General features: G+C 51.2%; 1 protein-coding gene across 9 annotated transcripts in view; it reads left to right on the top strand.

Annotated features, from left to right (window-relative positions):
* The first annotated feature begins 1442 nt into the window (after positions 1–1442).
* TENM4 (teneurin transmembrane protein 4) overlaps positions 1443–11324 on the top strand; it is a 711025-nt gene continuing 701143 nt past the window's right edge. For 6 of the 9 annotated variants that reach the window (XM_081798927.1, XM_081798926.1, XM_081798930.1 and 3 more), the window contains exon 1: positions 1443–1775. The gene's annotated coding sequence lies outside the window, so the exon portion shown is untranslated. Of the gene's footprint in view, positions 1776–1853; positions 2054–4820; positions 4958–11324 lie in introns of those variants that run through there. The other 3 variants (XM_081798931.1, XM_081798922.1, XM_081798921.1) reach the window with 3 other exon arrangements.

Here is an 11324-nt window from a genome sequence, read left to right as displayed (position 1 = left end):
CACCCCAAATTTATAATCTCTGTGATGCCTCTGTAATCAGCTGGCTAGACAATCTCCTGTTCATACAACAGAGTTTTTAAAATATCCTAGACCTTGCTTCACATTTCTATAACATTACATTGTCACATTTCCTCCTTCATTGCACACTTTAGACTGGAGATATAATGTGGCAGAAGATCATGGAGGGAGTTTTTAAAAAGGATGGGGGGAGGAGAAAGGAAGTCACAATGTTTGAACTTCTAAGTGCGCAATGCTTTCTTTCCTTTGTTCTCTCTTTTAACCGTCACCATAACGGGTGAGGTAGGTATAATTTATCCATTTTACAGAGGAGAAACCTGAGGCAGGGCCAGAGGTAATGGCTTGCACGAAGACATACAGCTTGCATGCAGCAGGGCTGCTGTGGGAATTTCTCCAGTCTCTCTCCAAAGCCTTGCAAGTTGCCACTGCACCAAGCTGCCTCTCCCATCCCATGAAAATGCCCTTCTCGAAATGTGCTGGCGATCACAGTCCAGAAATGCAAAGGACAAATCTCTTGGACCACGTTCTCTGTAGTTACTTTTTAAATGATTGTTATCACGACTGAGTAGCTGTTACCATGGTTTTAGGGAAGTTGTCCGAGGGAGGGCCTTTCTTTGGGCATCTTGTGAGCCTGAGGAAGGAACTCAAGTTCTCAGCTCTTAATTACCTCTGGCTGTGCTGCAGCAGCAACGCGAGAGGGACTGTCCCTGGAAAAGTGTTGAGGGTGTGAAATAACATCAGGGGGTAGGCGGGGAGGGAAGCCACCGGCCCCAGAGAGACCAGGGCACAGGCGAAGAGGGGGAGGGCAGGAGACCAGACAACACCACAGAGACGGGTGTGTGGGGGGGGAAGCGGGAGGAAAGAGAACAAAAGGCAGGAGGAGAGGAAGTAGGGAAAAGTCGGGACAAGGAAGGAGAAAGTTTGAGAAAGGGGCTGAGCGAGCGAAGACGGTAAAAGAAAAGAGCAGACCGAGGAAGATACTGAACTGAGACAACTAGGAGAATTCGAGAAAGAAAAGGCAATAAAAGGGAGCGAAGATGGAGAAAGGAGCGGGGTGAAAGGAGGGAAGGGGGAGAGAGGAAGCCATCGGGGAGAGCACAGAGACTGGGGCGAGCCGAGAGGCGGCGAGGGGCCCCGGGAGGGCACGCGTCACCTGCGTGGCGCCCCCCCGCGCCGTGGTGCGGCCCTGCTCGCAGCGCCCGTGCGCCGCGGCTCGCCCAGCCTCGCAGGATTGGCTCCCGCCTCCCATTCATGTAACCTGCGTGTGCGCGTGAGTGTGTGTGTGTCTCTCTCGCTCGCCCTCTCTGTCTGTAAGAGAGCGGGGGGGAGGGGGGGAACGGAGGCAGGCAGGCGAGCAGGCAGGGAGGGGAAGAAGAGGAGGGAAGCTATTAAACACACACACTCACACACACGCGCGCGCACACACCCGCCCCAACCCCCCCAGAAGCCTCGGGATTGCAGCTGTTTCATGTGGGGCAGCAGTGCTGGCAGGGACGCCGGCCGGGAGCGGCCGGGAGCGGGAGCCGGGCGTGCGCGCGCGGCTGGAGGCTCGCTGGGGCTCTGCTCCCCTCGGGAGCTATTGTTGGTCTCGCTGGAGCTGAGCGCAGAGCCGGGACCCGCTCCTTCCTGGGCGCCCTGCTCCGGCTCGCGGAGCCGAGGAGCCGCGCCGCCGAGCGCCAGAGGAGCCACCCGCGCGGCGCCGAGCCTCCCTGCCGCCCTCCTCCCCGCTTCCCCGGCGGTGGCAGCCTGCAGCCACGGTAAGGCGGCGCGCTCCGCTCTACGGAAAAGCGCCTCGGGGACCGCGGCGGCATCTCGGCGGCTCCCTCGCCCCTCTTTGCTCGTTGGCCGTGGCGGGGTCGGGGCGGCTTGCACGGACGCCCAGGGTTCCAGGAGACGCTCTCCTCCCTCGGCCCGCACTGAGGGAGGAAGGGAGGGAGGCTGGGCGGGAGGCTGCCGGCGAGGCGAGCCAGTGAGGAGCCCGAGCCTCGGTCGCCGCAGCCCCCGGAGCCCGCCGCGGACTAGTCTGAGAGCGAAGGTTAGGGGAGAGTGGGGAGGTGGGCGCGGGTCCGGGACTCGGGACTGCGGGTGGGAGGGAGGCGGCGCGCCCGGGTTCGTCTTCCTCGCGGGGATCCCCTTCCCCGCCCCAGCCCAAGAGTCCGCAGCCCCTCTGCAGACCAGTCTGCCCCTGGGCCCCGGCGGTCGCTGGAAGAGCCTGGAAGGCGGCGCCCGGCTCTGGCCCCTGCAGCCCGTCCTGCGGGGCGAGCACCGGCTGCAGCGGCCCCGCGTGCGCCACGGTTGGAGCGGAGGAACGCGAGAGCGACCCCAGCCCCGCGCCCTCTGCAGCCCGCGCGGCGCTCGCCTCTCCTCGCCCGCCGCCCTGCAGCGGTGCTGATGTTCCCTTCCCAGCGAGTGGAGGCTGCAGCCGCGCGGGTGGACGCTCAGAGCGCTCCTGGGTGTGAGTGTGAGTGTGAGTGTGTGCGTGTGCGTGTATGTGTGTGTGACTACTCGCACCGTGGTTTGGAGAAATTTGCTCTGGGTTGAAATGTGATCACCGACCTCCGTCATTTTCCTCGCGTTTTAAAAAATGCAGTCTTTTTTGAAGGAAGCAGACGTGAAGGTGGTATCGGAGTGTGTGTGTGTGTGTACGCGCAACCAGGGAATACACAGCTAACTACTGGGGGCGAGGGAAGGTTCAACTGGTGAGTCCTCCTTGGCTGAGCGGTAGTGTGGGCTTCGCTGGCCGTTGCCCGCCCCTTCTCGGCCCTGTCCCCGCCTAGGCGAGGTTGGAAAGTACTGGAAATTCAACTGCGTGGTCTCTAACTTTGGAAGTTGGCTCCCCTTTCAGGGCGACACGTTAAGGCGATTTGTGCACCTTGGTCCATGTGGACGAGGGTATTATTACTCGGTTGGGTAATAGGAGCCCTCTTTAGAACTGCGCCAACCCCCCCGCCCGTGTCTCTATCCCCCTCCCACCCCCCAGGCCTAGCGAGGTTTGTAGAGATGCAGTTATCCATAAGACACCAATGCAGCGAAAGGGGCGCATTGAGGCAGCCTGGGTTTTGGTAGATCCTGCCTAAACCCTTGGTATTTGACAAATCCACGAGATCGCCTTGCTGCTTTGTGGAAGGCGGCGGCGGGGCACGCTCGGGATTCGAGCGCGGGGGCGAGAAGGTGCACAAGTGCTGAGCTGTGCGTTGGTGCACGCAAGATCTGCCGTACGGCATCGCGGGCAATTATATAAACTGGCTCAGTGATTACCCAGAACCGTGATGTGAGCACCCGGTTCGCGAAAGACAAGCCTGAAAGTTTGCCTGCTTGGGGAATGTAAGTACCGGGGCGCACCCATCCCGAGACCGGAGGGCAGGGAGACGCCTGACACCACTGCCCGCAATTCCATGGTCGGCGTTGGGTGCTGATGCTACTGTCTCCAAAGAACCGGTTATCGAGACAGGAATTGGGTAGAGACTTTAGGATTGATCAAAGAGAAAAAGCCGGTCAGAACTCAGGGTTCATGGAGTCCCCAGAGCCCAAGCCTGTCTCCGGGGTGTTGGGAGGCCTTGCAGGGGATGCTCTTTCAGGAAACTAACTTTGCATCCTGGGGAACCGCTAAGCCTCGCTTCTCTGCCTCTCAGATCTCCTCCAACCCATCTTTCACACCCAGTGCCCTTCACGTGTTTAGAAACCTGCCTGCGCTGTCTGGTCCACCTTGGAGATGCCAAGCATGCCAGCCATCCAGGCCTACTCTGGCGGGGGGTTAGGAGGGAGAGGGCTGGCCTCTGTCAGGGTTGGCCACCATTAGGTACCCATTCCTGGTTTCTGGGGCTAGCCGGGCGCTAATGGGGTAGGATGGGGATAAGCGCAGAGTATGGCTTCCGCCTCCTTGCTTCTCTCCTATGCGGAGCGCAGTTTGCTTCTGTTGCGTTTATTCTCTCCCTGCTTCCCATAGCTGCCGCAGCCTGTAGCATGTTGATGGTCTTTGATAGAGAAACCACAGTAGTGGAGTGCTTTTAAATCTTTTTTTCGCCTGTAGAGGGATAAACCACCCCAGACCTGACAGAGGCGTGCGGAACGCTGAAGTCTGAGGCACAGTGGCCCCGAACTCCCTCTCCCCCTCCCCCCGCAGGCAGGAGGTGGTGGTGTGCTTGGGTGGAGGGGAGGGTTTTATTTTTGCCACATTCCACGGTCCCGAAACCCCGCATCCCCTCCCCCTGAAATCCCGGGTCTGTCTGAGTATGTTCCGCGCTGTAAAATAAATCCTCCCTTCGCAGACCTGTGGGGCCGTTCGGATTTCCTGCCGCTGCCGTGATCCTTAACAATGCGATTACAAAGCTCGTGCTCGGCTGGGGAAAATCCCCAGGTGCCCGCCGGCCGCGCCTTGACCTTGCTGAAGGCGCCTTTAACCCGGCTGCCTGAGAGGCTCCGGGGCGGCCGCGAGGGTCCGGTAAGGAGGAGGGCGCCCCGGAGGGGCTGTGCTTGCTCGGGACAGGGAATCCGGTCGCGGCGGGGCGGCCGCGGGGAGGGGACGGGGCTCGGTGGCAACCTGTTTCCCGGCGCCCTCCCGCTCCACGGCCTCCGCGCCGGCCGGGCGCCGCCGTCCTCTCCGCTCCCCACTCCCCCGGCGTCCCGTGTCGGGGGCGCGGGCCGAGGCCCCCTAGCGCTCTCCGCCGTCTGCTGTGCCCCCGGCTTCCGGCTCCTCGGCCGGCCGAGCCGTGCCGCAGTCCGCACTAGCCGGGCCGCCGGGTGGGCGGGGCCTGCACGGGAAACCCGAGCCCAGACCGCCGCGTTCCGGCCGGGTGCTAGCCCAGGAGCCGCGCCGCGCTGGGTTGCGGTCCGGCCGCGCTGCTCTCTCCCCGCCTGCCCCCATCCTCCGCCCCGCGGCGCGCTCCGGGCGCTCCGCCGCTTAGCTCTGCCCTGGAGCTCTCCTCGCCAAAGTTAGGAGGTATGTTTTCACAGGTGGTGGTGGAAGCAAGTTTGTGTGTGCGTGTGTGTGTGTGAGAGAGAGCGAGCGAGCGAGCGAGCCTGGAAGGGGGGTGTGCGGCGAGGCCAGCCATCGCGCAAAAATGGGATTCCGCTCTTTGTAGGCGTTATAAGAGAATGATGAGAAAGAATCTGTTTTCTCTGGTGATGATGGGCGTCCTTCCGCCTAGTGGAATTGGACCAGGCTGAGCTGATTTCCCGGGGCGAACGAGCATCGCCTCTCAGCGGTTCCTTGCGTGCAGTAGGTCCTTGTGAACGTCGCGGAAGTGAACGCCCCCAGGTTCTCCCGGCAAACTTAGGACGGAGATGTTCCTATAGCGTTATGGGGCTAATTCAGGGAAGGTTTTATTCCCAGCATGTGTCTTTAAGTGAGCGGGGGCAGAGAGCAGGTTGGCGTGTGAATTCACCGTCTTCTGAGGGTAGGGAAGTTGTCAGGAATGGAAAGGTTCGGTTTTTGAGATTTCTTGGTTTCATCTGCCAGCTTCTTGTTGTCATCAAGGCCTCTTTTTGGGGATGGGGTAGAATGGGGCCAGTAAAATCCAGTAAACCACCCTAATGGACTTTGGGGGGAAATAGGGTCAGCCTTGCTCACTGCGGGGCTGGGGTGGGGGAAAGGGGCGGTGGAACCAGTGTTCAGCCTAAAGAAGAATCATCAGAGGGCAGTTCTACAGCGAAGGGAATAATCTGGAATATGAGGTAGTGAGCTCCCCACTGAACAGGTGTTGCCGTGGGAGACTGGGTATTATAGTACTGGACGATTTGGATCTCCAGTAGATCTTACTCTCTGTGGCATAATCTGTTTAACCGCCTCTGGTTTTGTGGGAGTAAATTGGTGGGATGTGACTTTAACTCCTTTATTTACTGGGTGGAAATCCTGGCGATGTGGCCTTAGTTACCTTTGGAACTTCAGTTTGCTCTCCTATAAATGGGAAGATATTCTCTAGTTTACCACAAAGTAAGGTCTAATGTCACAAAACCTAACAGATGATCATTTCCTTACACTTCCTTCATTCATCCCTTTCCAACACGGTGCATTTGTTGGGTGGGGGTTGGGCAGGAAAATCAACATCCCCAAAAGAACCAGCAACATTGCATCCGTGGTCTATTTAAAAACAGCTCAAGTGCTTGAAACAAAAATATCTTCTCTTTTCTTAGAAAAGTCATTTCCAGTTTTGTTAGAATTTCTCCCTCATTGAGTCCTTTTTTATGACAGAATTACATTCTTGTGCAGATTGGCGTGTTACATAACCTGATATTTCCAGATCAAGAGTTAAAAATATGGGAAAGAGGGTGATTAGGAATTTAAGATAAAGGTTGTTGGACAATACAAGCGTTACACTCTTTAACTCAGAGGGGTTGAAGAAAATGAGATTGATTGTCACTTGGTGTAAATCCTCACCTGGGTACTCAGCCTCCCCTGTCCAGTCCCAGTAAACGGCTACCCTGCCTGGACCTCAAGCTGGCCACTGTTCTTTCCCAATACATTCTCCCACATCCATAAATCTCAAAAGGGAAACAAAAGAACAATGGGATTTAAATCACCGCCTTGCAGATTTGATTCCAAGAGCCTAGCAGGGTAAATCAACGTCAATTCTAGATCCGAGAGACCGATTTTTACCTGCCTTCTTACATGGTTTATCAGCCTGGCTTACTGTAGCTGAAAGCTGAATCACTCTGTCATTGCTCTGCACTGACAGACTGCTATGGGGGCCACTTGGAAAGTAACATGTGCCCCGGTTCCCAGGGAGTCCAGCATATATAGATCTCTGAACACATAGTTTTCCACAAGAAAAGCTTCTAATGAAATAGTGTAAATGTAGATGCTTTATTCCTCTGTATTTATTACTTTGCCACAGTTTTTTTTAAACTTTTATTGTGTTCTAATTATCAAAGTATCTGTGTTCACTGTAGCAAGGTAAGACAATAGAGAAAAAGCAGAAGGAAAGTAAGTTTCACCACATTTTGAGTCGTAACGTGGGACTTTATGCATGTAAAAAAATGAGATCAGAGTCGTAATTATGTATTTTCATTTAATGATAGATCTTGCCATGTTATAATATTTCTCCCTCTGGCAACATGTTTAATAGCTGCATAGAACCTCAGTGTTTTAATATGCCATCATTTATTTAACCAGTACTGAAATTTTGACTTGTTTATTTTTAGTTGTTTTTTTTTTTAATTAAAACAAAGCTGCAGTAGCCATCCTTGTGCACGCTGTGTAATTTTTGTATTTCCTTAAGACAAATTCCTAGAAAGTAGGATTGCAGGGTCACAGGCATAGGCCATGCTAGTACTTCTGTCACCCATGAGAAGCAGTAGACTACACTGTGATTTCTACTTCATCTTTTAAGCCAGAATATGGCTGTTTACTTTGCAGTCCCTTCTAGACTTGGGAGCCTGGGTAGCAGAGGGAGGTAGGGGTGACAATCAGACCTCAAGCAGGGGATTTGCATTTGAGCTGTTCTGCTGAAGTGATAGGCAAATCCTTTTTCAAGAACATTTTTCTTCCCTGGCTGTTTACGAATCATCACTTTCTGTAGCGCTTCAGCCAGCAACGGAGTTGAAATATGTAAATATGTTCCTCTGTATTGTAGGTGGGGCTGGCTCCACAGTGAATGACAAACAGTTCCTCAGAGAAGTGTGTGTGTCTAGCATTTGCTCAGATGATGGATTCCATCCTTCCCTGCCCTTCCCCCTTCCCTTTTCCTTTGGCTCAGAGGCCTTGGAATGGCTGCCTAGGAAATCTGACAAAGGAAACAATTGGGACTACCCACAGCAAGCTTATCCCCATCCGCTGCAGGGCATTTTGCTGGAAAACCCGCCCAACTGTCTCTCTGCAGGGTGCCTGGGCACAGTAAAAAATTAAATTAACATGCCTACATGTTGTTTCCTAGTTGGGTATCTCTTCCCATCCTGGTATGGGCCAGTTCAGTGAGAGGGTGTATTTGTCAGTCTTGCTTTCACGTGTCAAATTTCTGTGACCCAGGGCGCCTGGGTGGCTCAGTTGGTTAAGCGACTGCCTTCGGCTCAGGTCATGATCCTGGAGTCCCAGGATCGAGTCCCGCATCGGGCTCCTTGCTCGGCAGAGAGCCTGCTTCTCCCTCTGACCCTCCCCCCTCTCATGTGCTCTCTGTCTCTCTCATTCTCTCTGTCTCAAATAAATAAAAAAAAAAAAAAAAAAAATTTCTGTGACCCAGAAAAGATTTGTTCCCTGTGGTTAGATGACTCGTCATCTGACAAAGAATTCAGTGGAGCCACTGGGGGAAAATCCAGTCCTCCCATTTCCAAGGTGTCCCCGTACCCAGCAGGAGACATCAGGAGCCCCTTTAGATCAGAGAAAGGTCACCTCGGCCTTGTTCCATGGTGTGGTCACCATGTAGGAAACCCACTCCACTGGTCGCAGACTCGGAATTCTGACAAGTGTTTAGATGCTGCCTTTGATACTGACACTTATCCAGTTTCACTAGGGAAGGCAGTGGAACGTTTTTTGTCCTTTGTCATGTTCTGAACATCAAATCGGGGCCTTTCTTTCATTTGGAAAACAAAAAGGACACAGGACAGAAACGTAGCAGGATCTCAAAAGCTGTTATTCAGTGCACCCTACTCCCTATCTCCTTGAGTCCTGCATTGGCTTTGTGGATGGTAGCCTTATTGCTCCCAGTGGCAATGATCGTCAGATACAATTGATAAATCATTATAACCCTCAAGCACATTAGATTTTAAGAATGTTTTCTTTTCAAGAGCTGAATTTCTTGCTGTGGAATGATTGTTGATTCAAAAAATCGGGTCTTTGAACCCCTTGAAAGTCAAGCAAAAGAGTTGCAGCTAACACATTATGGCTTAGGGTAAAACACTTGCCCATACTTGGAATCAGTTTCCCTTTCTATAAAATTAGGTTGGGAGAGGAGAGTGGATTTGATGTTTTGTAAGGTCGTACTTCTCAAACTTTTAATATGCACATACATCACCCAAGAGTCTTGTTAAAGTGTAGGTTCTGATTCAGTACATCTGAAGAGGGGCCTGAGTCTGCATTTCTGGTAAGCTCCAAGATGATGCCATGAGGCTTGTCCCTGGTCCAAACTTTTAGTAGCCAGGTTTCAAGCTACTTCCTACTCTGACATTATTTCAGAAAGTAATAATAATGACCACCAGACATCAGGAGGAGCTCTCATATTTATAGATGGCACTATAAAGGGATGTGTCCTTTCTTTCTTTTTGGGTTTTGAGAATTGGCATCTTTTAGCAGACAGAGTAGGGAGGGACATAGTTCTCTTATCCCGTGGTTGAAGGTGGTGGAAGAATGGGGCAAGTGTCAAACAAACACATATTGAGTACCTTCTGTGTGTTAAGTAGCTGCTATTACCTCCATGTTCTAGGTGAGGAAACTGGGACTCAGTAAGGCAAACCATTTGCCCAAGGTCACATACCTAGGACTAGCATTTGATCATAGGCCTCTCGGGCTCCAAAACCCTTGTTTCTTCTAGAATAGCAACTTTGTAACTTTTTGGAATGCCATGTAATTAAAACTGAGTGCTTAGCAAAGTGTTTCTCTTTAGAGTCCTTTTACTGGGTCTACTTTGAGAGTGGATGAAGACATTTAAAAATTTGTTTCATTATCATGCAAGCAATGAAAGTGCTTAAGAGCTTAAAAGCAATTTGTTCAAGTTGGTTAAATACCCGCCCTTCCCAATCTTGTTTGTATTATTAATTTACTCATCAAACTGTGACATCAAAACCATTGTGAAAGTACATTTCAGTCTCTTCTGATTGGTGGAATGTTGTAGATGGAAGGAGTTTGTATTGATGAGGTCCACAGTGGAAGGATCTAGTTCAGAGGGAGTCAGAAAAACCAGCTCTTTACTGAATAAACTCAGCCCTCGTTTGGCCTTTGGATGAGAATTGGTCGTTTAAACGTTTTATTAATGTGCAATTATTCTGAGAACCAGTCAGCAACGCACCTCTTTGCAAACATTAATTAGCTGATCTTCACATCACCCCCACATGGCAGATAAATAGCATTAAGCCTGCGTTTGAGAGAACAAATGGACACATGGAGATGAGGATGGAAGAGGCAAACTTTTGCCTTGCAGGAAGTATGGTAGAGGGAGGCAGAATTAAGAGATTACTTGAGTTTGTCACTTAATAAATATATTTTTTTAAAGATTTTATTTATTCATTTGAGACACAGAGATACAGAGAGAGAGAGAGAGAGCATGAGCAGTGGGAGAGGCAGAGGGAGAGGGAGAAGCAGACTCCCGGATGAGCCAGGAGCCCGATGTGGGGCTCGATCCCAGGACCCCGGGATCATGACCTGAGCCGAAGGCAGACGCTTAACCATCTGAGCCACCCAGGCACCCCTCACTTAATAAATATTTATTGGGTGATGTGCTAGATATTCGAGAGCTTCACTGTGCAGTGAGTGCAGTAGTTACTAGTCACAATTTAAATTAAATTTAATTAAAATTAAATAAAGTTAATAATTCATTTCCTCAGTCACACTAGCCAAATTCCCAGTGCTCAGGAGAGGATAGTGGCTATCATATCAGACAATGCAGATACAGAACATTTCTATCACTGCAGAAAGTTCTATTGCAGAGTGTTGGTCCAGTCGCTCAGGATAATGAAAGACTAATGTAAAGATCTCTGCCCATGTAGAACTCTCACGTAAAATTCCCTAAAACAAGAGCTGACATGAGGCTGAGTACTGCATACCCCAGTAGTGGTTAGGGACCCAGAACTATCTGGCTTCTGGAGCTGAGCTTCTTCAGTTCAAATCCTGGCTGAACCACGGACTGGTTGTATGACTATAGGTAGGTTATCAAACACTCTATGTCTCTTTGCAGACTCATGCTACTATTTTTCACCTCTCTTATTAGCCAAGATTATTTCTAAGACAGTGCTGGATTCTGGGGAGGGTGCTCGGAGACAGGTACTCTCCTTTGCTGCTGGTGGGAATGCAAATTAATACACCCTTTTAGGAAAGCAATTTGGCAATAACTGTCAGTAGTCCTAGAAACACTTGTTCCCTTTAGCTCAGTATTCCAATTCTAGGAATCTAGCCAAAGAAAATAATCAAAGATGGGCAGAAAAGATGTCAGAATAAAAATGTTCATTGCCTTGTTATTTATAATAGTGAAAAAAAAAAAGATGAACAATCGGATCGGACAAGTAAAGTATGGCAGCCAAACAGTGGGATATTATATAAAGATTAAATGTCATTTTCAAACATCTGTTTTTGTGACATAGGAAAATGCCACAATAAAATTGTTTTAAAAAAATAATGCTATACTATTAAATCCAAAGTATGTTTTCCAAAGCAGACATTCGTT

The sequence above is a fragment of the Leptonychotes weddellii genome, chromosome 11 (genome assembly GCF_054177405.1).
Source record: "Leptonychotes weddellii isolate Sample4059 chromosome 11, ASM5417740v2, whole genome shotgun sequence".
In the NCBI taxonomy this organism is placed as follows: Eukaryota; Metazoa; Chordata; class Mammalia; order Carnivora; family Phocidae; genus Leptonychotes; species Leptonychotes weddellii.
Note: the sequence above shows the minus strand (reverse complement) of the source record. Positions and strands in the feature narration are given on the sequence as shown.